General features: G+C 33.5%; 1 protein-coding gene and 1 long non-coding RNA gene across 4 annotated transcripts in view; both read left to right on the top strand.

Annotated features, from left to right (window-relative positions):
* Positions 1-23,860, top strand: part of LOC143430885 (uncharacterized) — a 122,977-nt gene that overhangs the window by 3,022 nt on the left and 96,095 nt on the right. The window lies entirely within an intron of this gene.
* La (La autoantigen-like) overlaps positions 4,113-23,860 on the top strand; it is a 164,930-nt gene continuing 145,182 nt past the window's right edge. The window contains exon 1 of the mRNA XM_076907359.1: positions 4,113-4,122. The gene's annotated coding sequence lies outside the window, so the exon portion shown is untranslated. The remainder of the gene's footprint in view (positions 4,123-23,860) is intronic.

The following is a 23,860-nucleotide window of genomic DNA, read 5'->3' as shown; positions in this document are numbered from 1 at the left end:
TTTTCTATCCAAAAGCATTAATTTTTATCAATATTAAAATACGTTGGAAATTTAGTTCATTTAGGACCTACAATTTCTTCATATATGGAATATTCAAGTGCGAATAGTCAAATTCCATTTTGTAAATGCATTTTCGTTTGCAAAGATCGAACGTTCTTGATATTCCTAGTCATGGAATTCATATAGACAAAGCAGATTATAACACAGCATGATTGACGAGGAGAAGAGGAATAACGCGATTCATGTAGCCGTGTCCACGACAAACAGAATGCAAATTGGCGTTTTATTGTAAAACATTTATCTAAAATTCGCAATGGACTTTTAAAAATTTTTTCTATCCAAAAGCATTAATTTTTAATATTATAAAAATATGTTGGAAATTTAGTTCATTTAGGACTTACAATTTCTTCATATATGGAATATTCAAGTGCGAATAGTCAAGTTCCATTTTGTAAATGCATTTTCGTTTGTAAAGGTCGTACGTTCTTGATATTCCTAGTCATGGAATTCATATAGACATAACAGATTATAACACAGCATGATTGACGAGGAGAAGAGGAATAACGCGATTCGTGTAGCCGTGTCCACGACAAACAGAATGCAAATTGGCGATGGTCGTTGCGTTTCATTAGGCTATCGTTCGCGGCAATTAGAGGATATTGATTTGTCGAGTTCCGTGCTAACTGGAAAGATGGATAATCGTTGGCCTTGTGCGAGATTATACACCGTCCGTTGAACATCGTACGATTTCGCACCCTCCCCCCCGGGAACAGGATTACGAAAGACTCCGTTAGAAATCCGGATTAGGCGATGCATCAGGCGTGTCCTTTATGCAATTATTTAATTAATCTTTCGCACTTCATATTTTGCAAACTGGTGAAACCTGTTTAATTTTGGATAATTTTGTCCGTTGCAGAATTGCGACCTTCTTTTTCATTATTTTTTTCTTACAAGTTTTTCACTGTGTGCTTTGAATATTATTAGAGAGAGAGGGAGAGAGAGAGAGAGAGAGAGAGAGAGAGAGAGAGAGAGAGAGAGAGAGAGAGAGAGAGAGAGAGAGTAATATAGAGTGGGCAAGCTTGCATAAAAAAATTTGGAAAATTCCTGATTTCATACAATCCATAGCACTGCTAAATTACACACAGAAAATTGCACAGCTAGGTGTGCAACAAAATTTGAAAATAATTATTTATGTTGTATGAAATATGTCTTACATAAATCTCAGTACTTCTGGACGAGAATGTACACGCTTATTATATATTATTACTGCTAAATTACACACAGAAAATTGCATAGCTATGTGTGCAACAAAATTTGAAAATAATTATTTATGTCGTATAAAATATATTTTACATAAATCTCAGTACTTCTGGACGAGAATGTGCACGTATATTATATATTATTATTCTTGATTTCATACAATCCACAGCACTGTTAAATTACACACAGAAAATTGCACACCTATGTGTATAACAAAATTTGACAATAATAATAATTTATATCGTATAAAAGAGTTCACTGAAAATATGTCTTGCATAAATTTCAGTACTTCTGGACGAGAATGTACACGTATATATATTATATATTATTATTCCTGATTTAATACAATCCTTGGCACTGCTAAATTACACATAGAAAATTGCACAGCTATGTGTGCAACAAAATTTGAAAATAATAATTTATATCTTATAAAAGAGTTCACTGAAAATATGTCTCACATAAATTTCATATATATTCATTTTATTAAATTTAATATATTTTCATACTTCTGGACAGGAATGTACACGTATATATGAGCCGCTTATTTTGAAAGTGGCCTAACTCCATTTATCTTCAAATCGAGATATTTAAACGTTTTGCGTTTCAATGAATTTAAAAATATACGTATAGGATACTAATGATTTATACTGCTTAAGCGTATCTAAAGATGTTAAATTTAAAGTTCCCGTTAAAATAGTGGCAATTATTAAGTAAATAACGTGCGTTTTCTTATCAACAATGGAGTTGGGCCACTTTCAAATTAACAGCCAGATTCATTATAAAATTTCAAGGTGCCCAAGTCCATTCAACATAATTTAAGATGTTTCAAATTGAAAAAAAAACATTACTGAATTTATTTGATATATGTTGAAAACACTTCAAAAATATAATTTATGCGATTCAAAACATTTTTTAATTTATTAGAGAACATAGAAAATTACAAACATAAATTTATTACAAAACAATTTACTATTCGTCTACATTTTGTGCGTGTGAGAGGAATTTGAAGAAAGCATGATGTTCTGGTGGTATGTATCGTAATAGGTCAATTATGTCCTTAAATTTTGCTGTTGTAATTTGTCTAATATTTTTATACAATGGTGTCAATACAATATTTGCGAACTTTCTTGGTCTACCCCGACGTGGTAATAAATTCAGGACTTTGAAATTTTCATTCTCATTCATTGATGTCTTATAGAAAATTTTCTATGGTTCATTTCTGACAAAACGCATCCAACATATTCTTAGCCAGTTTACTGATTCTCCATCAGAATTCTTTACCCTTTTAAAAATTGCGTCTTCTAATAATTTTGTTGATACAAAATCTTCCTGTCTCATTTCATTTACAATAAAATTATTAATTGGAATTACCTTCATCACTGCTTTCCGACATTATCAATAGTAAATATGTTGAAGTAAGACGTATAAATGGAGTTGGGCCACTTTCAAACTACACGGCTCAGTTATCTAATTAACTCCGAAAACTTATGTGTGAAAAATTTATTGTATTTGCTCTGAATATAAGCAACCTGAAATGCTTCACTGATATATAACATAAAGTTGTACATGTAACCATGGTAACCGTCAAAAAGTTGAAAAATGGAGTTAGGTCACTTTCAAAATAAACGGCTCATATATTATATATTATCATATCAAATTCTATTTCATTTTTGTTCTAAAATTGAAAAGAAAATAGCTACTTTACCCGTGATTTACGATTTTCGAGGGGTTCTATGGTAGAAATGATCCCTGGAATCGAACAATTCAAGGGAAATGCTACCGCAGGACGTCCTGGCTCGATACGACTAGCGAGAGGGCTATCTAAATGGCGAACGTGCATGTCCTACGCCCACGCGTCGAAATTCTATCTGGTTAATTGGCAACGGAGAACGGATTCGTCGTTAGCCAGAGTTGGTTCGGAATTAAATGCAACGCGTACGTTTCAAAAATCGACACGTTCGTTTTAAGCCGCTCGAAACAATCAGAGGGTCGCGTTTCCGGACCAATTCACGGTGCCCACGAATTTCAGTTAACGCGGTTTGCATCCGTTTGGAATTTCTATTTATTCATCAAGGAGATAATTGAATTTGCTGGAGATTTTTTGGTACACCGTTTATTGAAAGTGTATTTCACGGAATTTAACGTTTGGTTTGCCATTGAGAAATGGTTTAATTAGTTAAATAGTTTTGCAATTGTTAATTTAAGAGAAATTCATGAAAACTATTTGGAATGATAAAAATTCCAGGTAGAAAGTTAATGAATGACGATGAAATTAACATTTTAGAGAATAGATATCTTGTTTCGTCGCTGTTACATTTTCTTTGCTTTTTCTGTCTTAGATTAATATTCAAGAAACAAATGTTTCAAGTTTCAACTAATCAGTATCTCAAAGTTCGATACAATAAAAAAATTCTACTTCGCGCGATAAGTAAATTTAGTAAGTTTAGTAAAGTAAACTGAAGAACGTGTCTTCACGTTTTATACTTCATTTTCTCTATTTATATTGCACCATTGTACTACTAATAAAGTACAATTTACTTAACCATTGAATGTATCAAAAGAGTGTACACTTATGAGTGATACATATCTAACGACACTACTTCCATTTGTCCGTGTGAAGTGAAAAATCCAATCCTAGCAAGAAAGTAAAGTAAATTTAGTAAATTTAGAAAAGTAAACTGAAGAACGTGCCTCCACGTTTTATACTTAATTTTCTTTATTTATAGTATTTCACTACTAGCAAAGTACAATTTACTTAACCATTGAATATATCAAAAGAGTGTACACTTATGAGTGATACATATCTAACGACACTAGTTCCATTTGTCCGTGTGAAGTGAAAAATCCAATCCAAGCAAGAAAGTAAACTTTGATTAGACATACATATTGTCCAGCTCATGTATATGTAAATTTTACAAGGTTAACACTCGATGCACCTAGCAGTCCGATTTAAGTCTGAAACTAATCGACAGAAAATGTCTCTTCATAAAACCTGCACCTTCGATTCAATTTCAAATTCCCTCCTAACATTATGATAATTTTTCATTGCATTTACTGTCGTTCGAAGCTCGTTTGCAGCGATTGCCTAATTACCATAGACAATGTAGACATCGATTCTCGGTATCTGCGGTATTAAATACCAGATTCGAACGTGAGAAGCTTGTCGCCATGGCGGGGCCATCGTCGAGGCCTCGTCTCGCAGTTTTGGCGCGCTGTTATTCCGCCAGCGCGTTTTCGATGAATACGCCACGATCTCTTTCTCTATCGCGGCTCGTTTGCGCGAAATATATAAATAGAACGGCCGGCTGCGAAGAGTTTATTGATCGCGACGCATCCAAGGTTTTGCAACGACGGAGCGCGATTATGTAAGCCCGCGTGTGCAATTATTGCGTTCGCGTTGCCGCGCGAACGTTTCTCCGCCTGCGAGCGTCGACACTGCTCTTTCATTCGACCGCCATTCTTCTCGATTTCGTGCACTTCGCGCCATCGAATTTCGCCTGTTAATTGTCGACACTGTTCTGACCACCGCTATTCTTCTCGATTTTGTGCACTTCGCACCATCATCATCGAATTTCGCCTGTTACTTGTCGACATTGCTCTTCGACCGCCATTCTTCTCGATTTCGTGCACTTCGCGCCATCGAATTTCGCCTGTTACTTGTTGACACTGTTCTGTTCACCGCCATTCTTCTCGATTTCGTGCACTTCGCGCCATCGAATTTCGCCTGTTACTTGTCGACACTGTTCTGTTCACCGCCATTCTTCTCGATTTCGTGCACTTCGCGTCATCGAACTTCGCCTGTTACTTGTCGACACTGTTCTGTCCACCGCCATTTTTCTCGATTTCGTGCACTTCGCCTGTTGCTTGTCGACACTGTTCTTTCATTCAACTGCCATTCTTCTCGATTTCGTGCACTTCGCGCCATCATCATCGAACTTCGCCTGTTACTTGTCGACACTGTTCTTTCATTCGACCGTCATTCTTTTCGATTTCGTGCACTTCGCGCCATCACCATCGAACTTCGCCTGTTAATTGTCGACACTTCTGTTTATCGCCATTCTTCACGATTTCGTGCACTTCGCACCATTGTCATCGAACTTCGCCTGTTACTTGTCGACACTGTTCTTTCATTCGACCGCCATTCTTCTCGATTTCGTGCACTTCGCGCCGTCACCATCGAACTTCGCCTGTTACTTGTCGACACTGTTCTGTTTATCGCCATTTTTCTCGATTTCGTGCACATCACCATCGAACTTCGCCGGTTACTTTCGATCCTGGCCTCGACGATCGAGTCCAACGTGGCCATCTGGTAAAAAATGTTTATCTTTCACGCGTTCGCTGCGAATTACCACTCAGTTCGCTGAGAATGTCGACAACCAGTTCTACGTACTTACAGATACACATGTGTCAACAATTGACACGTTTTTAACAGGAATTTTCTTGATGTTTATTCTGGTTTTTTTTTTATTAATTCCTTGGCTATGGGAAAATGTATAGTACGTATACGTTTGATGTATATAAATATTTAATTATTATTATATTATTAATATCATATTTAACCCATTCGCTGCAAAGTCCAGATTATATGAAGCTATTTTCATTGGCATTTATATTTGGAGTGGTATTGTTTACCAAAGTTCTGTCATTTCTTGCTATAAGTACATGTATTATCATTCATAATCATTTGCATGCATAAAATCAAAGACGAGTATACTCGTCCTTGGCAATGGGAAAGCAACATTTTTAATTCAAAACCCAGTATATTATAATATGCTGAAAGTAGGACGAGTATACTCGTCTTAGCAACGCCTGACACCCTGCCAAAGACGAGTATACTCGTCCTTGGCAGCGAATGGGTTAATGTATAGTACGTACAGTAGTAACTTTTTCCGTACGGTTAGTAACGAGAATACTTAGACATTACTATAATTATAGTCTTTATTTAGGATTAGTATAGAACGAGCGACAAAAATGTATTGCATTTTGCAAATATCTGTTAATTGTTGTTTAAAGATTAGAAAAAGGAATTTGTTTTAGTGTTTTTCGCTGATAATTTGAAAGTATATCAGAGTAGATCATAAAAATCGAATAATGAATTTACAGCGTACGTTTATCGCTGTAAAATGAACTCGAACATAGAAAGCGTCAGTTTTGAGTAATATCGTTGTTAATTGAACGTGTCATTTGGCAAATGGGCATTATTGCATTTTTCAAATATCTGTTAATTGTTGTTTAAAGATTAGAAAAAGGAATTTGTTTTAGTGTTTTTCGCTGATAATTTGAAAGTAAATCGGAGTAGATCATAAAAATCGAATAATGAATTTACAGCGTACGTTTATCGCTGTAAAATGAACTCGAACATAGAAAGCGTCAGTTTTGAGTAATATCGTTGTTAATTGAACGTGTCATTTGGCAAATGAGCAAAGCTTATGAATGATAACGACCACACATTGGTCGAAAAAACAATTCTTTTCTCCTTAGCATTTCTAATCTTAAATTCCAAATATTGCTCTCACTGCCAATGTAATGCAAAAACCAATTTTTATTTTAATAATTAGTACGAATGGAGGTATTATTATTCAATCAAGATATTCTTCGTTTCACTTGAAATTGCCCAGAAAGAAGCATAATTACAAGAGGCAATAGTGTTTGGACGGGTAAAAGGTATACTTGCGACAATTGGCCTTGCTTTTTTTAAACGAAGTCATATTTCTTAGCGCATTGATTAGTGTAGATATTATCGTATTAAGTTGTTCGAGTATACCACGTGTAATCAGTACGACGCCATAATGAGTTTAAACATCGTCGCATAAATAATATCGTGACATGCTTGCTCCGTGTTTCTTTGCAACGCATAAGTGTTAAAGGATTAACAAAGTTTGATAACACAAACGATACCAGAGGAAAACAAAGGCCTAAGGTGCAAGAAATGAGCCGTTTATTTTGAAAGTGACCTAACTCCATTTTTCAACTTTTTGACGGTTACCATGGTTACATGTACAACTTTATGTTATATATCAGTGAAGCATTTCAGGTTGCTTATATTCAAAGCAAATACAATAAATTTTTCACACATAAGTTTTCGAAGTCAATTAGATAACTGAGCTGTGTAGTTTGAAAGTGGCCCAACTCCATTTATACGTCTTACTTCAACATATTTACTATTGACAATGTCGGAAAGCAGTGATGAAGGTAATTCCAATTAATAATTTTATTGTAAATGAAATGAGACAGGAAGATTTTGTATCAACAAAATTATTAGAAGACGCAATTTTTAAAAGGGTAAAGAATTCTAATGGAGAATCAGTAAACTGGCTAAGAATATGTTGGATGCGTTTTGTCAGAAATGAACCATAGAAAATTTTCTATAAGACATCAATGAATGAGAATGAACATTTCAAAGTCCTAAATTTATTACCACGTCGGGGTAGACCAAGAAAGTTCGCAAATATTGTATTGACACCATTGTATAAAACTATTAGACAAATTACAACAGCAAAATTTAAGGACATAATTGACCTATTACGATACATACCACCAGAACATCATGATTTCTTCAAATCCCTTTCACACGCACAAAATGTAGACGAATAGTAAATTGTTTTGTAATAAATTTATGTTTGCAATTTTCTATGTTCTGTAATAAATTAAAAAATGTTTTGAATCGCATAAATTATATTTTTGAAGTGTTTTCAACATATATAAAATAAATTCAGTAATGTTTTTTTTTTCAATTTGAAACATCTTAAATTATGTTGAATGGACTTGGGCACCTTGAAATTTTATAATGAATCTGGCTGTTAATTTGAAAGTGGCCCAACTCCATTGTTGATAAGAAAACGCACGTTATTTACTTAATAATTGCCACTATTTTAACAGGAACTTTAAATTTAACATCTTTAGATACGCTTAAGCAGTATAAATCATTACTATCCTATACGTATATTATTAAATTCATTGAAACGCAAAACGTTTAAATATCTCGATTTGAAGATAAATGGAGTTAGGCCACTTTCAAAATAAGCGGCTCAAATATTCGTTAGACGAGGAACAATTTTTCAAACGCTCGTTTCAGGTAGAAATTTATAGAGTAAAAGGGAACGTTGGTGGATCTTTTTTCTTCTTCCACGTACGTTACATCATCGCTGTAATTTTAGCAGGGTTGCAACGCTCCGTTTCAGGTAGAAATTTATAGAGTAGAGGAACGTCAGTTGGTCTTTTTTCCTTCTTCCACGTGCGTTGCATCATCGCTGTAATTTTAGCAGGGTTGCAACGCTCCGCTGGTATCAGTTTTGCGATAAATCTCATCGTTTCGCGGTCTGGTTTTAAGCGGGGAACACGACCCGCGCGGCCATTAAAGTCACCGGAACTAATGACCATCGCGACATCTCTTCGAGGAGTTCGTTTGAAATGCATGGAACGCGAGAAGCCGTTTATAACTCCCCAGCCGCGCGAATGCTTTCGCCACGAAGCAATTTCGAAATTGCGATTCGATAAATCTGCTTTTTAACGAGCGTCTAAGAGGAAGGCACAGTTTTCGAGGAATGTTATTGCTGGATCGAGGTCATTTGTATATCAGTCGATGAATCTGTTTAGTACTTCCACTTTGACTTTGGTTTTATTGCTTTTTGGATCATAGAAAAAAAAAACGTACGATTATTAGATTACAATATTGATATTTTAGGAATTTATTATTTACAATATTCCAATAGAAATGCATGAAATAATTTGCAAATGTAACAGGTTAATATCGAACGACGCGATAGAGCAGAATATCGAGTCCCTTTGCAACAAACTTCTCATTTAATTATAAATAAAACCATCGCGAATTTACTCGTGGCGTGTCCATGATAAATTAACATTAATATTAACATTAATATTCACATTTGGTGCTTCTAGAAGGATAAACCAGTTAAAAGTTGTGAACAATTTTAAAATGTTTACAGGTGAAGACTACAGATTTCTACTGTTTAAATTAATTTAAATGCACTGAATAATGTCTCATACTATACGCATAATCGCAGTTATCGTTTAAAACTTGTTTAACCCAATCTCTGTCAACTACGAGATACGTAACTTGCGTTACAAGTTTCGATTAATTGCAATTGGTCAGGGAATAAATTTACAGCCGTTTGAGTTAGGAATTATTAGAAATACTCGTCTCTGAATGCAATTTCAGTAATACATTTGTAAGTTAATATTAATAGATTTTATGAAATTTGGAATTATTAGAAAAAGTCAATTCATCTGTAAGTTAATATTAATAGATTTTAAGAAATTTGAAATTATTAGAAAGAGTCGATACATTTGTAAGTTAATATTAATAAATTTTATGAAATTTGGAATTATTAAAAAGACTTGATACATTTGTAAATTAATATTAATAAATTTTATGAAATTTTGAGTTATTAGAAAGACTTGATACATTTGTAAGTTAATATTACTAGATTTTATGAAATTTGGAATTATTAGAAAAAGTCAATACATTTGTAAGTTAATATTAATAGATTTTAAGAAATTTGGAATTATTAGAAAGACTTGATACATTTGTAAATTAATATTAATAGATTTTATGAAATTTTGAGTTATTAGAAAGACTTGATACATTTGTAAGTCAATATTAATAGATTTTATGAAATTTGGAATTATTAGAAAAAGTCAATTCATCTGTGAGTTAATATTAATAGATTTTAAGAAATTTGGAATTATTAGAAAGAGTCGATACATTTGTAAGTTAATATTAATAGATTTTATGAAATTTGGAATTATTAAAAAGACTTGATACATTTGTAAATTAATATTAATAAATTTTATGAAATTTTGAGTTATTAGAAAGACTTGATACATTTGTAAGTTAATATTACTAGATTTTATGAAATTTGGAATTATTAGAAAAAGTCAATACATTTGTAAGTTAATATTAATAGATTTTAAGAAATTTGGAATTATTAGAAAGAGTCGATACATTTGTAAATTAATATTAATTGATTTTAAAAAATTTCATGCTTTCTTTAAAACAAAACCTTAGTTAACCCAAGTCAAAACGCTTAAAATTTGTTTGGCAGTGAATGAGAAAAATGTTAAACGAGAAAATGATTTTAAAACGACGTATCGAACGAACTTAAATGCTCGTGGCTAATTTATAGAAACGTTTTTATAAGAGAAACAAGACTTAAACGAGGAGTATTGAAAATTGTACATGTGCTGTATTATTATATAACAATATTGAATGTTTAGGAAGAGAAATAGAAGATATTGTTATGTAGGTTTATTATCAGGCAGAAATAAAAATTTAGAACTCTTTCTCTTGCTATGACACAGAATGTTTCGCTTAAACCAGACAACCTAATTATCTTTGCTATCCGAGATAGAAGAAGTATTTCATGTGTAATTTAAATTACGCAATAAGTCGCAAGAAATGAATCAGATGGAAGACAAATTTTGTCTGATTCGTGTCTTATAAGCGTTTTAAATTACGTCAGGGATATTACTCACGTTATCTGAGATAAAGAAAATATATAAATGGCCTATTTCCCGCTAAACGCTCTGTATAATCTATTTGATATCGTAATCATTCTCGTAGATATTTTTGTTCTTTTTAATTACCTTATGTAAAACGTTCATACTTAAATATGAAGACACTGCATCGAAGTTGGCAAGAATAATAACGTGTAGAATTTAAGTAAACCGTTTTCCATTTCTCTATCTGCAATTTTTTAATCCCTTTTAGAAGCACAAGTTCGCTTTTGTCATTTTCAAAAAATGTTTCAAACGATTCTTTACTTAATTTATTGTTAAATACTTAAAACAAAGTTAACTAGAGCACTACACTACAACTGCACTACAATTTTTGCTCGCAAACAGCTTAGACTCGCGTTCATGACCAGCGCAACGCCTCGTGTCGCGTTGAAGAAAAAGAGAGGAAAGAAATTTTTAACTACGCTGCAGTCACGATAAAACAACGTGTTACATGGTGCCTCCATGATAAGGCGACGCTTGGCAACGCAATTGTTTTCAGTGGAAATTTTTTTATCTGCAAGCCTCTCTTTTGTTTTATTCTCGTCTGTGCTTTTTTATTTCCGTTTGTTTCCTTTTTATTGCTTTTTCTCTGCTGTAGCAGAAATTTGTTGGTGATAGGGCAACTGTGTAAATCATTTCTAAGGCTGGTATTCTGGGCATCTATGAATTAGTTTCATCAGAAGCAATTTTCTTCAAAGTAAAAATGAAATTCTTGACTGTAAAATGGAATAATATATTGTTAGTGTTCTTATAGATCGTAATTCGCGTGAAAAAATTGAGAAAGAAAATAGTGTAGCGTGAAATTTTCATTTTTCCCACTGAAAATAATTTTAATTCCTAAAAAGTTAAAACGTACGTATGTGTGCGTGACTTGGTGTTCTTAAAGATTAAAAAGATTAACTTTAGATAGTCAGAAGTCTCAGCATTAAAGATATTGTCTCAAATTACAACGCATATTTTTTAATTTTTTCATAATCTCTAGTAACATAAAATATTGGGCAAGTATTTTGACTGCTGAAGAATAGTTTATCATGAAATTTTCATTTTTCCCACTGAAAATAATTTTAATTTCCAAAAAGTTAAAACGTACGTATGTGTGCGTGACTTGGTGTTCTTAAAGATTAAAAAGATTAACTTTAGATAGTCAGCCAGAAGTCTCAGCATTAATGATATTGTCTCAAATTACAACAACGCATATTTTTTAATTTCTTTATAACCTCCAGTAACATAAAATATTGGGCAAGTATTTTGACTGCTGGAGAATAGTTTAGCATGAAATTTTCATTTTTCCCACTGAAAATAATTTTAATTCCCAAAAAGTTAAAACGTACGTATGTGTGCGTGACTTAGTGTTCTTAAAGATTAAAAAGATTACCTTTAGATAGTCAGTCAGAAGTCTCAGCATTAAAGATATTGTCTGAAATTACAATAATGCATATTTTTTAATTCCTTTATAACCTTCAGTAACATAAAATTGGGAAAATATTTCGACCACTGGGGAAGTATTAACTAACATTGTATAGATAGTAGAAAATATAGAATAAATATTTAAAAAATGCAAATATAAATGTACACATAAAACTTTTAACGTTTTTAAAGAATTGAGACAAATTTCTTCTATGCATCATTTCGCGTATCGAAGTTATTCGATTAATCACCCGATTACTCTCATCGCAGATGCAAATAAAGAGCAAACGGTAAAACATCTTTTTCAGCGAAAAAAATTGTATATCTTGTTGCGCACACTGCGTTTACCATTTCAACTGTCCAACTGGGCAAGTATTTTGATTGCTGAAGAAGTATCAACTAACATTGTATAAATTATAGAAAATATAGAATAAATATTCAGAATATGGTAAATATAAATATATACGTAAAACTTTTAACGTTTTTAAAGAATTGAGACAAATTTCTTCTATGCATCATTTCGCGTGTCGAAGTTATTCGATTAATCACCCGATTACTCTCATCGCAGATGCAAATAAAGAGTAAACGGTAAAACATCTTGTTCAGCGAAAAAAATTGCCCATATCTTGTCGCGCACACCTCGTTTACCATTTCAACTGTCCAGATACGATTTATTTATCTTATCGAGAGAATCAGAATTGCTAATTCAGTCCACGCCTACATTTTTTTTTTACGATTCGTTGTATCGCAGGTAACGACCAGAATCGCGACGGTTTCGCGTTTTTCTCTGGCTCGACTAGGAAAATCCAGCGGTTATTTACGATTCGGTTGGGGACGTGTTACTCGACGTAATCGAAAGTATGAAACGCGAGGGAACGGCTTCGCAGAGCGGCGCGGGACTTTTTACGTAACGCGTCGGCTAGACCAGGGTCATCGTCGTCGTTGCTCTCTTGGGTGGCTAAAGCACGGTGCACGCCGTGAGAAAAACACTCGGAGTGTGACTGACTCGTTCGAGTTTCCCCCCATTTCCCTCGCGATCGTTATATATTTATACTTCCGCGTAGTTACCAGTCAACGCATCCATGCGTTTAAACGCCTATTTATCCTGGCCTCTAATCGAACCTATTACCCGCTAATATCTCCTTTTTCACAGCATTTCAAATAATATTTGCAGTTTAACTGGGTTTTTTACTGTTTAGTTTGCGAACACGCGCGGTTCTTAGTGCAAGAAGAAGTTGCAAATAATACCTGCAGGGCGAAAAGATGGAATATATACGATTTGTAGAGGTTATAAATTGTAGTTCATAAATGGTAGCTTTTTCATAGCATTTCAAATAATATTTGCAATTTAACTGGGCTTTTTATTGTGTAGTTTGCGAGCACGCGTGGTTCTCAGTGACGAAGTTGCAAATAACACCTGCAGGGCGAAAAGATGGAATATATACGATTTGTAGAGGTTATAAATGGTAGTTTTCATAATTTATAAATGGTAGTTCATAAATGGGAGCTTTTTCATAGCATTTCAAATAATATTTACAATTTAACTCGCTTGTTTATTATTTAGCTTGCGAGCACTCGTGGTTCTCAGTGACGAAGTTGCAAATAATACCTGCAGGGCGAAAAGATGGAATATATACGATTTGTAGAGGTTATAAATGGTAGTTTTCATAAAAATTGGGATATATACATTTTTATAGAGTTTATAAATAGTACTTTTCATAAAAACTGGAATATATACGATTTCTAGAGTTTATAAATGGTAATTTTCATAGAAATTGAATTATATACGATTTGTAGAGTTTATAAATGGGAGTCTTCATAGTTTATAAATGGTAGCTTTTTCATAGCATTTCAAATAATATTTGCAATTTAACTGGGTTTTTTACTCTTTAGTTTGCGAACACGCGTGGTTCTTAGTGCAAGAAGTTGCAAATAATACCTGCAGGGCGAACAACTGGAATATATACGATTTGTAGAGGTTATAAATGGTAGTTTTCATAAAAATTGGGATATATACGATTTCTAGAGTTTATAAATGGTAGTTTCCATAAAAATTGGAATATATACGATTTGTAGAGCTTGTAAATGGTAGTTTTCATAGAAATTGGAATATATACGATTTGTAGAGTTTATAAATGGTAGTTTTCATAAAAATTGGATTATATACGATTTATAGAGCTTGTAAATGGTAATTTTCATAAAAATTGGAATATATACGATTTGTAGAGTTTATAAATGGTAGTTTCCATAAAAATTGGAATATATACGATTTGTAGAGTTTATAAATGGTAGTTTTCATAAAAATTGGGATATATACATTTTTATAGAGTTTATAAATAGTACTTTTCATAAAAACTGGAATATATACGATTTCTAGAGTTTATAAATGGGAGTTTTCATAGTTTATAAATGGTAGTTCATAAATGGTAACTTTCTCATAGCATTTCAAATAATATTTGCAATTTAACTCGCTTTTTTACTGTTTAGTTTGCGAGCACGCGTAGTTCTCAGTGACGATGTTGCAAATAACACCTGCAGGGCGAATAGCTGGAATATATATGATTTGTAGAGGTTATAAATGGTAGTCGAACTTCGTTAGAACGTAAGTGAGCGAAAGAAGTTGCGTTCGTACGATTTATGCATCGCACCTTGACACGATTTATTTTCGTACTTTTCTTCGTCGAAAGTAGCGCTGATTGCGGACGAACTTTTAGGGAATTTTAGGAACCTTGAAAGAGAATAGCTGAAATGCGATGAACGATCGAGAAGTTTTTCGATTTTGAGGGATTCTTTAAAAGCTTTTCTGCAGAAGAAACGGAGAATTGTTGGAATAAGTTACAATGCTGAGTAAATGTGTCTCATTCGAAACGCAAGTTCTCTGCAAGGGAACGAGAAATGTTTAGCTAGAAACGTGTGACGAATGACCAAGTAATCTAGGTTTTGGAAGGTTCCCCGGTTTTTCGAAGAGAAACCAGAGAACAGTTACTGAAGATCAATTTAAATTCTCGAACATATTTTCTGTGGCGAACCAGAGATGGAACGAAGGCTCTTTGGAACAGTAGTTGGCAAACATTATGATCAACGATCAGAGAAACATGCTTTCCGGAGGAATATAACTTCTTCTAAAATAAACCAACGTCATAATTGCAAAAGGAACGACCAATTCGCCCTCAATGAATAAAAAAGCTTCCTCCTCGTTTATCCAAATTCGTAACCTAATGAAGGAGTTGAAAACTTAAAACGAGAAAGCTGAAACTTAAGAATGAATTTGAAATTTCAAAGTTCAACTTTATGCCTGACAATTTGAAACATTATGATTAACAATCAGAGAAACATGCTTTCTAGAGGAATATAACTTCTTCTAAAATAAACCAACGTTATAGTTGCAAAAGGAACGACCAATTCGCCCTCAATGAATAAAAAAGCTTCCTCCTCGTTTATCCAAATTCGCAATCTAATCAAGAAGTTGGAAACTTAAAACGAGAAGGCTGAAATTTAAGAATGAATTTGAAATTTCAAAGTTCAACTTTGAGGCTGACAATTTGCAATATCAAAGCTTCCTTGTCATTTATCCAAATTTATCCAAAAAAAAAAATATCATTTTTCGGTGAAACAGAGAGAAAACAGAAGATCCACCCCAAATGATCGTCGTTGGAGAATTGAAGAAGGATCAGGAATTAATGCTTAACGCACCTAGTGCCTAGGTGCCTAGTCGTGCCTAGTCGCAACCTAATGAAGGAGTTGGAATCTTAAAAGGTGGAAGCTGAAACTTAAGAACGAATTTGAAATTTCAAAGTTCAAAAAAATTATCATTTTCCGTTGAAACAGAGAGAAAACAGACGATCCACCTCGAACGATCGTCGCTGAAGAATTGAAGGGGGATCAGGAATTATTAGCGGTGGTTGGTCTTGTCGAGGCATCGATCGCGTCTGCTTTTATCCAAATTTACCCATAAAAATCATGATTTTTCGGTGAAACAGAGAGAAAACAGAAGATCCACCCCGAACGATCGTCGCTGAAGAATTGAAGGGGGATCAGGAATTAGTAGCGGTGGTTGGTCTTGTCGAGGCATCGATCGCGTCTGCTTTTATCCAAATTTACCCATAAAAATCATGATTTTTCGGTGAAACGGAGGGAAAACAGAAGATCCACCCTGAACGATCGTCGCTGAAGAATTGAAAGGGGATCAGGAATTAGTATCGGTGGTTGGTCTTGTCGAGGCATCGATCGCGTCTGCTTTTATCCAAATTTACCCATAAAAATCATGATTTTTCGGTGAAACAGAGAGAAAACAGAAGATCCACCCCGAACGATCGTCGCTGAAGAATTGAAGGGGGATCAGGAATTAGTAGCGGTGGTTGGTCTTGTCGAGGCATCGATCGCGTCTGCTTTTATCCAAATTTACCCATAAAAATCATGATTTTTCGGTGAAACGGAGGGAAAACAGAAGATCCACCCTGAACGATCGTCGCTGAAGAATTGAAGGGGGATCAGGAATTAGTATCGGTGGTTGGTCTTGTCGAGGCATCGATCGCGTCTGCTTTTATCCAAATTTATCCAAAAAAAATCCTGATTTTTCGTTGAAACAGAGAGAAAACAGAAGATCCATCCCAAACGATCATCGCTGAAGAATTGAAGGGGGATCAGGAATTAATAGCGGTGGTTGGTCTTGTCGAGGCGTCGATCGCGTCTGCTTTTATCCAAATTTATCCAAAAAAAATCCTGATTTTTCGTTGAAACAGAGAGAAAACAGAAGATCCACCCTGAACGATCGTCGCTGAAGAATTGAAGGGGGATCAGGAATCATTAGCGGTGGTTGTTCTTGTCGAGGCATCGATCGCGTCTGGTTCAGGGTGGCGGGACGATCCGGCGCCGGGGTGGCGTCGTATCGAGTGGGGGGGAGGGAAAGTGCAGTTGGAGTGCAAGCTGGGAGACCTTCCTATATGCAATTGGCTGGAAAGTGCACGGCGCTGGAGGGGATGCTGGCGTGCGAAACGAAAGAGGGACTGGGCGAAAGGGAGAGCGGGAAAAGTGGGGTCACGGAAGGGGAAGGCAAGTGCACACACAAAGTAGACATATGGGTCAATGTCGGGACACTCCCGTGCACTGTTTAGCACGACTCACCTACTGACCTACTTGCCTCCTCCTTTCGCGTACTCTGACCAAGCCTTCTCTCTCCTCTTACTTACTCTTGCAGCTTTCTCGATCAACGACGATCCCAGACACCGTGTGACAGGTGTGCGTCCTATCAAAGCGAACACGTCTTCCAATGGAACACAAGAAAACACCCCCGTCACTGAATCCATAACGAGCCTGTCTTCCTTCAGAGGCGGAGAGGGCGCGTAATCCTCGCCTGACCCACTTCCCTGAATCCGTCTGCCAGCCAACAGGTTCGCCACGGTCCTTTGGACGTTCTGTCGTTTATATTTAGAACGCGCGATTGATCGAGAACAATCGAAAGTGAACGGACGATGTCAATTGTTGCTTAATCCAAATTTCATGTTTCTGTTCTTTTCTTGAATGTATTAGATGCGTAAATGCGTGAAGTGGCTATGAATTATTTAGTAATGTAGAGGAATTTGGTTCGAGTTGAAGATATAAAGATGTGAAATGGATTTTGAAAATTTTTCACTAGTTTTTGAGTATTATTGATTGGTTTGTGAATTATTTAGGAATGTAGAGAAATTTGTTTTAAGTAGAAGATAAAAAGTAGTGAAACATTTTCAAAATCCATTTCATATCTTTATATCTTCTACTTAAAACAAATTTCTCTACATTACTAAATAATTCACAAACCAATCAATAATACTTAAAAAGTAGTGAAACATTTTCAAAATCCATTTCATATCTTTATAAGTATTATTGATTGGTTTGTGAATTATTTAGGAATATAGAGAAATTTTTTTTTAAGTAGGAAATATAAAATATTGTGAATTATTTAGTAATATAGAGAAATTTGTTTTGAGTTGAAGATATAAAGATATGAAATGGATTTTGAAAATGTTTCACTACTTTTTAGGTATTATTGATTGGTTTGTGAATTATTTAGTAATATAGAGAAATTTGGTTTGAGTACAGAGTATAAAGATATGAAATGGATTTTGAAAAATTTTCACTACTTTTGAAGTATTATTGATTGGTTTGTCAATTATTTAGTAATCTAGAGAAATTTGTTTTGAATAGAAGATAGAAAGATATGAAATGGATTTTGAAAATGTTTCACTACTTTTTAGGTATTATTGATTGGTTTGTGAATTATTTAGTAATATAGAGAAATTTGGTTTGAATAGAAGATAGAAAGATATGAAATGGATTTTGAAAATGTTTCACTACTTTTTAGGTATTATTGATTGGTTTGTGAATTATTTAGTAATATAGAGAAATTTGGTTTGAGTACAGAGTATAAAGATATGAAATGGATTTTGAAAAATTTTCACTATTTTTTAAGTATTATTGATTGGTTTGTGAATTACTCAGTAATATAGAGAAATTTGTTTTGAATACAAGATATAAAGATATGAAGTGGATTTTGAAAATGTTTCACTACTTTTTAAGTATTATTGATTGGTTTGTCAATTATTTAGTAATCTAGAGAAATTTGTTTTGAGTAGAAGATATAAAGATATGAAATGGATTTTGAAAATGTTTCACTACTTTTTAGGTATTATTGATTCTTTTTGGAAGACTCGTGCGTATCTAAGAGTTATGTTAAGGATAAATTCTTTCTTCAAGAACATTTCTTTTTCTATGAATTAGACAAGGAAAAAAGAATTATTCTGGAAGTATTAAAATGCAAATGATCGAATGGTTCCTTATACTAGATTTTTATAGGTAGAGGTGTTTATTATATAATTAAGTGTCAAACTACACTAGTTGGACATTATATTTGTTTAAAGTCAATTGCCATTTTTGATTGTAATTAAAATAAAAGTTGAAAATAGCCATCAGTTGTTGAGAAACATGGAAATGTTTTGGCATTATAAGTTTATTATTCGAATATTGAAAAAGGTGGATAAATCATAATTATAGGAAGATAATTTTCCGTGCTGTCAGTCGTAAGTGATTATGTATATGGAATCGGGTATTTCATAAACATTAAATCGTTACGACTTTTAATTAATCATTGTGCAGCTGATTACGCGTACGTCGAGAAACGTCCTGCGAGTGAGAGTAATCGCATTTACCTTCGATGATTTCCTCGTAACGAGTTCCAGGTATCCGCGTGGTTCTTTTTTTCCCACCAATGATCCTTCGATCTTCATTTGAATATCACGCGTTGCTCTTTGTAATTGCGTTATCCAAGATCGTGCGAAAACGTCACGTTAACACACTTTCAATCGCGTTCATTTCCGTTCTACAAACTCTATTTTCCATTTGCTTGCAAATCTTCAAAGCTCTGCCAACTTCTCGAATTTAAATATACTTAATTTCCTATTTCTCTGACTCGTTTATTTCGCGACTTTTTGATTTTTTATTTTCAACATTTCCAGTTCGATATTTCAAATTGTCAGGCTCAGAATTGAACTTTGAAATTTCAAATTCGTTTTAAGTTTCAGCTTTCTCGTTTTAAATTTGCAACTCCCTCGTCAAGTTGAGAATTTTTGCTCGCAAATCTTCAAAGCTCTGCCAACTTCTCGAAATTAAATATATTTAATTTCCCATTTCTCCGAGTTGTTCGTTTTGCGACTTTTTGATTTTTCATCTTTAACATTTCCAATTCGATATTTCAAATTGTCAGCCTCAAAGTTGAACTTTGAAATTTCAAATTCATTCTCAAGTTTCCAATTCTCTCGTTTTCAGCTTTCTCATTTCAAGTTTCCAATTCTCTGGTTACTTTGCAAATTTTTGCTCGCAAATTTTCAAAGCTCTGCCAAATTCTCGAATTTAAAAATATTTAATTTCTCATTTCTCTGACTCGTTTATTTTGCGACTTTTTGATTTTTCATTTTCAACATTTACAATTCGATATTTCAAATTATCATGCTCAGAATTGAACTTTGAAATTTCAAATTTGTTCTCAAATTTTAGCTTTCCCGTTTTAAGTTTCCAACTCTCTTGTTATGTTGCAAATTTTCAAAGCTCTGCCAACTTCTCGAATTTAAATATATTAAATTTCCTATTTCTCTGACTCGTTTATTTCGCGACTCTGATTTTTCATTTTCAACATTTCCAATTCGATATTTCAAATTGTCAGCCTCAAAGTTGAACTTTGAAATTTCAAATTTTAAGTTTTAAGTTTCCAATTCCTTCATTAGGCTGCGAATTTGGATAAATGAGGAGGAAGCTTCGATATTTCAAATTGCCAGGTGCAAAGTTGAACTTTGAAATTTCAAATTGTCAGGCGCAAAGTTGAACTTTGAAATTTCAAATTCGTTTTTAAGTTTCAGCTTTCTCCTTTTAAGTTTTCAACTTCTTCATTAGGCTGCGAATTTGGATAAATGAGGAGGAAGCTTCGATATTTCAAATTGTCAGGCGCAAAGTCGAACTTTGAAATTTCAAATTCGTTCTCAAGTTTCAGCTTTCTCGTTTCAAGTCTCCAACTTTCTCATTAAGTTGCAAATTTTAGCTCGCAAACCTCGTTCGTTTAGCGACTCTTTGATTTTTCATCTTCAACATTTCCAATTGGATATTTCAAATTGTCAGCCTCAAAGTTGAACTGTGAAATTTCAAATTTTAAGTTTTAAGTTTCCAACTCCTTCGATATTTCAAATTGTCAGACACAAAGATGAACTTTGAAATTTCAAATTTTAAGTTTTAAGTTTCCAACTCCTTCATTGGGTTGCGACTAGGCACGACTAGGCACCTAGGCACTAAGTGCGTTAGGCACTAATTCCTGATCCCTCTTCAATTCCCCAACGACGATCATTGAGGGTGGGTCTTCTATTTTCTCTCTGTTTCACCGAAAAATGATAATTTTTTTGGATAAATGACGAGGAAGCTTCGATATTTCAAATTGTCAGGCACAAAGTCGAACTTTGAAATTTCAAATTCGTTCTCAAGTTTCAACTTTCTCCTTTTAAGTTTTCAACTTCTTCATTAGGCTGCGAATTTGGATAAATGAGGAGGAAGCTTCGATATTTCAAATTGTCAGGCGCAAAGTCGAACTTTGAAATTTCAAATTCGTTCTTAAGTTGAACTTTGAAATTTCAAATTCGTTCTCAAGTTTCAGCTTTCTCGTTTCAAGTCTCCAACTCTCTCATTAGGTTGGAAATTTCAGCTCGCAAACCTTACTCAGAAAAACAGACGCGTTACCCACCGCACTAATAACTATTCATTTCGTTTAAGCAAACGCGCGCCTATTACTGAGTAACATAATTCACTTTAATTACAGTTATTGCCGCGGTGCGTTTTATGCACCGGGTGTTCGCGGCTGATAATTTTCCTGGACACGTCAGCATTGAAAAAATGCGCATAAGGGTAGGCAGAGGTGATAAATATTCCCGCTACACGTGCCGTGTACGACGCGTCCTTTAGAATTCTGGCTCATTTGGTTGACCTATATTTCTTGTCTGCGGCTGGAGCGTCGCTTTTATTGTACTTCTCTGTTTCCAGCGCCACGTGCAATGGATTGTCGTTTTCTTTTCACGCGTTTCTCTCGACAACAGCTCACGCGATAGCATCAAGCATTTTTCCATTAGTTTCGAATTTAGAATAACCAGTTTTTATTATTTTATTTCATCTTTAACCTTGGCGGTTTGTTTCAAAATTAGTTTACGTCTTCTTTACATCTTTCTGTCTGGATATTTTATTAGAAGAAAATATTTTCTTTTTTGTTCCATTTAATAACTTCATTTTTTATTTTTTTTAAATGAAACTACTGTGTTTTGTTTGGTACAAATTCAAGCCAATTTTACAAAGCATCAAATTACCAATTAATAGCTAGTCAATGAAACTATTTAATTGTACACAGTGCTAAAAACATAAAAAGTCTCGATAAGACTAATCAGTTCACACCTTTCTTCAAAACCTTCTGTAAGTGGAATTTTTTTTCTCAAAAGAAAAAAAATTACAATTACAATTACAATTTTCTACTTTCAACAGATAATGAAGAATTAATAATTTCTATAACTATACAAAGATATTTTTTGAGATATGCAAACATGAAACAAAAACAAATGACACAGTCACAGTGTCAAAAACATAAAAGTATTCTCTATAAGACTAATCAGTTCACACCTTTCTTCAAAATTCTATGTAAGTGGAATTTTATTTTCTCAAAAGAAAAAAAATTACAATTACAATTACAATTACAACTTTCTACTTTCAGCAGAAAATGAAGAATCAATAATTGCTATAACTGTACAAAGATATTTTTTAAAATACGTTAGTTCTATAAGAAGGAACAACATAGAAGCCACGTGGAATTCTAATAGGCTAAGCAATTTTACAAAGTATCCAATTACCAATTAATAGCTAGTCAATGAAACTGTTTAATTGTGCACAGTGCCAAAAACATAAAAGTATTCTCTATAAGACTAATTAGTTCATATCTTTCTTCAAAACCCTCTGTAAATGGAATTTTATTTTCTTAAAAGAAAGACAATTACAATTACAATTTTCTACTTTCAGTAGAAAATGAAGAATCAATAATTGTTATAACTATAGAAAGATATTTTTTGAGATATGCAAACACGAACTAGAAACAAATAACACAGCCACAGTGTCAAAAACATAAAAGTATTCTCTGTACAAGACTAATCAGTTCACGCCCTTCTCCAAAACCCTCCACGTAAGTGGAATTTTATTTTTTCAAGAGAAAGAAAAATTACAATTTTCTACTTTCAGCAGAAAATGAAGAATCAATAATTGCTATAACTATACAAAAACATTTGTTGAGATATGCAAACACGAACCAGAAACAAATGACACAGCCATCATATTTATGGAAACTATTTCACAATGGCTTATGAATTTTTTTATATAACAATAAAATACGTTAGTTCTATAAAAAGGAACAATATAGAAGCCACGTGGAATTCTAATAGGCTAACCAATTTTACAAAGTACCCAATTACCAATTAATAGCTGCTCAATAAAACTATTTAATTGTGCACAGTGCTAAAAACATAAAATTATTCTCTATAAGACTAATAAGTTCACATCTTTCTTCAAAACCCTCTGTAAATGGAATTTAATTTTTTCAAATGAAAAAAATTTACAATTACAATTTTCTACTTTCAGCAGAAAATGAAGAATCAATCATTTCTATACTATACTATTCTATTCTATTTCTATTTCTAACTATACAAAGATATTTTTTGAGATATGCAAACACAAAACAGAAACAAGTAACACAGCCACCATATTTATGAAAACTGTTTCACAATGGCTTATGAATTTTTTTATGTAACAATAAAATACGTAAGTTCTATAAAATTAAAATTATACGTTAGTTCTATAAAAAGGAACAATATAGAAGCCACGTGGAATTCTAATAGGCTAACCAATTTTACAAAGTACCCAATTACCAATTAATAGCTGCTCAATAAAACTATTTAATTGTGCACAGTGCTAAAAACATAAAATTATTCTCTATAAGACTAATAAGTTCACATCTTTCTTCAAAACCCTCTGTAAATGGAATTTAATTTTTTCAAATGAAAAAAAATTACAATTACAATTTTCTACTTTCAGCAGAAAATGAAGAATCAATCATTTCTATACTATACTATTC

The sequence above is a fragment of the Xylocopa sonorina genome, chromosome 15, assembly GCF_050948175.1.
Source record: "Xylocopa sonorina isolate GNS202 chromosome 15, iyXylSono1_principal, whole genome shotgun sequence".
Lineage (NCBI taxonomy): Eukaryota > Metazoa > Arthropoda > Insecta > Hymenoptera > Apidae > Xylocopa > Xylocopa sonorina.
This window is presented reverse-complemented; position numbering and strand designations above follow the sequence as displayed.